Source organism: Amphiura filiformis, chromosome 6 (assembly GCF_039555335.1).
Source record: "Amphiura filiformis chromosome 6, Afil_fr2py, whole genome shotgun sequence".
NCBI classification, from domain to species: domain Eukaryota; kingdom Metazoa; phylum Echinodermata; class Ophiuroidea; order Amphilepidida; family Amphiuridae; genus Amphiura; species Amphiura filiformis.
Genome location: NC_092633.1, coordinates 14,241,916 through 14,247,811, shown reverse-complemented (window position 1 = coordinate 14,247,811; position 5,896 = coordinate 14,241,916).

Here is a 5,896-nt window from a genome sequence, read left to right as displayed (position 1 = left end):
AAGTTTATCGACCGAGAAACCTGGTTTTTCGCCGATAAACTTCTTTTTTCAATTCGATTGTCATATTTTTTTGGATAAACCTTTTTTTCAATCGAAAAACCAGGTTTTTCGAATTCGATTGTCATAGTTTTTTGATAAACCTGGTTTTCCTGGTTTTTCGCCGAAAAACCAGGTTTCTCTGTTCTATTGTGCAATATAGGCCTACTTGCCATAAGCGATACAGCTTGATACGCACAATGTATAATTATTTGAATACAAACAACTAATAATAAAGTCGGCTATTTAAATAGTACAACTGTTATAGGTGTCGATCGCACGACTTCGTGAATTATTTATTGGCAACATTTTCCAATATGTCGATCAGCGCTCAAATCATACACAATAGATGAATAAAAGCATAGAACAATACCTGGAAGCGGCAATAAAAATTAGCTTGAGGCGCATTGATATGTAAATGGCGTATTGTTATTGAAATTTGTGCTCAGAGTTATAGAGGGCGACAGTCATGTTAGCCAGACGGAGAATGGCTGGATATACCGGGCATGTCAAATTGCTGAGTGAAGGCTGATAATCACCGTTCGCAAATTCTTAAATTTTGGGACTTTTTGTATACTTTCGCAAATTTGGGGAGGTGCGGTCGTACCCCCCGCACCCCCCCCTGCGTACGGGCCTGGGTATAAGCTAGTATATTTCGTGTACCTGTTGGTTATAACAAAAAAATTAGTATCATATTAAATATATTAAGTGTATAAACTTTAGAGTACAAATGGCAATTAACTAGTAAACAAGCCTGAAATCTTTAAATGTTGCCACGTGATTTCCTGAACACATGATATGTCAACATGTGACCATATTAGTCAGATTTACCATAAATGTTTGGAGTATTGGTGCACGGCTTGCACATAGTCGTAGTCAACTGTGCATTTCTTTACCTCCGTATAAAATCAATAATTCATGCTGGGAGCCAAGTAACATTCTGTCTGATTAGTGCAGATTGGTATTTTATTTTACTTGAGAGCATAAATAGAAACACATAAGACGAATAAGGCGCCATGATGGTAGGTCGGGTCGGGTATCAAAGGTTATTGTAACTTCAAATACTACTTGTATTTCATACCTTGCCTCTGTCACTTATTTCCTTCATATTGTTGACAGCAAGTCCTAAATTTGACATTGCTATTGCAAAATGTCATTTCATATCAAATTAGTAGACTTTCTATGAAAAAACATATCACTGGTGCCTGATGGGAAATACCTGTCCGCCATTTCATAAACTAGAGGGTACATGCCACCAAATAGCTTGCCATAGACTTTACGTGCAAAACAGGGGTCACGTTTTAGGCTATAAGTCGAGTTACGTCTTACTTTGAAATATATATTTGATATCATTTTAATCAGAACAACATTCTGCATAACATATCTGAAAATGACACCATATTTTAGGTCTACTTTTTGAGAAAAATAGCGCTATATAAAAAGACCCGATTTTCCCGTGTTTACGTCTGACTGCTAACCGCGTTTTGACCTCGTGTGTTCATGCGCTCATCATCGTAAACATCACTCAAATTTTCGCGTTTTCTGTTCAAATTAGTAGAGATCACATTCACAAGTTCTAGCAAAACACGATTTGCAACACTAAAATTGTTAATATTGTACCGATTTTGCACATTTTTATGCAAAGTTGGGACTATAGTCGTGATAAACTTTTACCGGAAACCGCTTCACACGCGGATTTAGTGGTATGAACCCTTGAAGAGGCTAAAACATCGTTTTTAGGCCTTGAAAATGATTTTGTTATCTTTTTCACTACATTTTGAATTAATTGTAAGAAATTTTGAGTTATTTTCTTTCATACTTTAGACAGGATGCCGATTTCAAGCACAAGCATGATAGCCGACAATTGCCATTTTTCGTCATTTTGATGCACATGAATGCACAATGGTTGCTGATTTGCTATTTTCATGAAGATATTAATTGATGTTAATAGTAAACGTTCTTTGAACATCTTTTGCAAGTGCATAACTTCAAAATTAAAACATTCTCAGTACCTGCAGAATATTTAAAAAGACAAGAAATGTCAATCAAGTAGGCCTACCCCCCCCCCTCCATCGTCACTTTTAACCCATTTTGTCCAAAAAGCAAATGTAATGAATGGCTATTTGAAATTAAATATTAATATAAATTAAACTTTGAATGTTATAACAATTTAAAATACTGGACAGTGGTATAAATAAAGCAAACTAGAAACTTAAATATCTTAAATCTAATTTTTATGTAATTTTATTAAAATTGAAGGCCAAAACTTGAGTTTAAATGACAAAAAAATTGGTTCAAAAATAACAATGAAATTGAAAAACTTCTTTGTAACTTAAACACCAATAAACAATGTTTTCAATATTTTGAAACTCTTCTTTATTCATATCAAAAGGTTTCAAACTTCTACCAAAATCGGAACTTTTATCAAATTGGAAATAAAAGTAAGCCTATTCGCGGAAAACGCACGTACAGCGAAAAACATGGCGGCGTCCATGCACGCGCTTGTTGATGTCCTTCCTCATTTCTTCGCGTGCATTTTAAATAGATAAAGACGCGCGAAAAACGCATGGAATTGCTCCTTGAAGAGGCTAAAACATCGTTTTTAGGCCTTGAAAATGATTTTGTTATCTTTTTCACTACATTTTGAATTAATTGTAAGAAATTTTGAGTTATTTTCTTTCATACTTTAGACAGGATGCCGATTTCAAGCACAAGCATGATAGCCGACAATTGCCATTTTTCGTCATTTTGATGCACATGAATGCACAATGGTTGCTGATTTGCTATTTTCATGAAGATATTAATTGATGTTAATAGTAAACGTTCTTTGAACATCTTTTGCAAGTGCATAACTTCAAAATTAAAACATTCTCAGTACCTGCAGAATATATAAAAAGACAAGAAATGTCAATCAAGTAGGCCTACCCCCCTCCATCGTCACTTTTAACCCATTTTGTCCAAAAAGCAAATGTAATGAATGGCTATTTGAAATTAAATATTAATATAAATTAAACTTTGAATGTTATAACAATTTAAAATACTGGACAGTGGTATAAATAAAGCAAACTAGAAACTTAAATATCTTAAATCTAATTTTTTATGTAATTTTATTAAAATTGAAGGCCAAAACTTGAGTTTAAATGACAAAAAAATTGGTTCAAAAATAACAATGAAATTGAAAAACTTCTTTGTAACTTAAACACCAATAAACAATGTTTTCAATATTTTGAAACTCTTCTTTATTCATATCAAAAGGTTTCAAACTTCTACCAAAATCGGAACTTTTATCAAATTGGAAATAAAAGTAAGCCTATTCGCGGAAAACGCACGTACAGCGAAAAACATGGCGGCGTCCATGCACGCGCTTGTTGATGTCCTTCCTCATTTCTTCGCGTGCATTTTAAATAGATAAAGACGCGCGAAAAACGCATGGAATTGCTCCTTAAAGGGTACATGCCACCAAATAGCTTGCCATAGACTTTACGTGCAAAACAGGGTCACGTTTTAGGCTATAAGTCGAGTTACGTCTTACTTTGAAATATATATTTGATATCATTTTAATCAGAACAAAATTCTGCATAACATATCTGAAAATGACACCATATTTTAGGTCTACTTTTTGAGAAAAATAGCGCTATATAAAAAGACCCGATTTTCCCGTGTTTACGTCTGACTGCTAACCGCGTTTTGACCTCGTGTGTTCATGCGCTCATCATCGTAAACATCACTAAAATTTTCGCGTTTTCTGAACAAATTAGTAGAGATCACATTCACAAGTACTAACAAAACACGATTTGCAACACTAAAATTGTTAATATTGTACCGATTTTGCACATTTTTATGCAAAGTTGGGACTATAGTCGTGATAAACTTTTACCGGAAACCGCTTCACACGCGGATTTAGTGGTATGAACCCTAGATCGTTTTCGCCTGGTTTGTGCCCAGATGTATTGAGGGCGCGCTATGCTCTCATTGAACAGGCAAAGCAGACGACGGTGGACTACATTATTCACTGTGGCAACAGCCAATATCGTAAACAAAACAGACAATATGACGGCAACACTGCCTGGACATTGGAGGGGGCGCAACACTAAATAAGCGTCCCATAGGATAACGTGTGATTTCGGCCTACTTCGAGCGCCATTCCTGGCGTCCCTGCAATACTTGGCAACATAAATTTGGTATCAAATTAAAGCTCTGTTTCTGTAGATTCCAAAACTTTTGTCGGCATATATCGATGACCGTTGACTTTTTTCGCCATTTCGCGGTGCAAAAAATATGGCCTAAAAATATACTAAATTCACCACTCACATTTCAAAATCGGAAGTTGTCTTCTTCCGCCACAGAGAATTGCTTTTGAGATTAAATGTCCGGTTTTTTCTGCATCTTATCATTGAAGACACTTGTCGAATTCATATGAGCTGATTTTGAGTGATTTAAAGTGAACATGTCGGTAGATATGGTCGCTACAATCTCATATTCACTATGCACTATATTAGCCGAATTTCGTTCTCACATAAAATGCGTAGTGATTTAGTGTTGCGCCCCCTGGACGCCCCGTGCCGAGTTGTGTTTTTAGCTCTATTGGCCCCTTTACAGAAAAAAAATGCACAAAATATATTTCTCAGTGAATGTATAAATTTTCACATAAAAATAAATATTTTTGGATTCAAAATGAATGTGAAGAAAAAACATTATAGCCGGGAGTGCGCGGGACTCGATCTTGAGACCCTCTGCATCGCAGGCGACAACTTTACCATTACACCACGCTAACCGTGATACACAATGGGTGAAATTATAGGTATATATCATAAACATACCGTGCGTTATTCATACAAAACATTCAAAAAACAGTACTTACAATGAGGTTCACTGTCGAACCTCAACGGATTTAGACTGATAAAATAGTGCTTAATAACATACGTACAGTTTTGGAATAATTTGAGACATTTTGTGTTTACGTGTAAAACCAATGACGACGTCAAAATTCAGCCAATCTTGGCCGGCCCCCCTGAGGCAAAGTTCGCAAAACTAACAACGTTGTTATTTGCCAATCTCAATTAACATGATCCAAGGGGTCGAACATGAATTATTCATAACGGATCGATAACTGGCCTCATTTTCTATCTAGTAAACCAGCGGAATTTTTCATAGGTTTTGCGTTGCTAATAGAACAACCGTGAATTTAGTGTCACCCCCTTGATAAAAGCCTCAGTCCGTTGGTCGACCAGGGATGGATCATTGCTTTCAAGCAAGCTTGACCATATCTAGCAAATTTAACCGCAAGATCGTTTTGATTTACAACATTTGAAAATTCACCAAATTGATCAATCTGTTTATCAATCTTTGTTAATTTAGAGATTTTGGTAGCAAATGTGGTATCAAATTGCAGCAAAGAGTCTACATACAACCGTATCAATCAAATTGTTATTGATGACGGGTCGTTGGAGGCAGTACATTTTTGTGTAGTGTTTATTATAAAAATCCGCCAACTCATCAATTTTACATCATGTTTAACTCTGAAAATAAAAAGGGAAGAATAATCTTTAATGATAACCGAATATTTGGTACATTCTTTATTACTAATATTGCATACTTTTCCATGCTGTGATTATTTTCCATGTAAATTTTAAGACTTGCTCAAGTCAATTTAAACCTACATTATGTCCGTAAATCTTTTTCTCAGATGGTTATCTAATAAAGAACTTTGGGAATAGGACTCGCTAAATATTTTAACCGGCGAGGTAGGTACCAGGGAATGATCACACGGCTTGGTAGATGCGTCTTGGTTCACTCGTCTCGACTAGTCCCTCAAGATTGGTATTCGGTTCATCGTCTCTTCATCATAGATTTGGCCTGA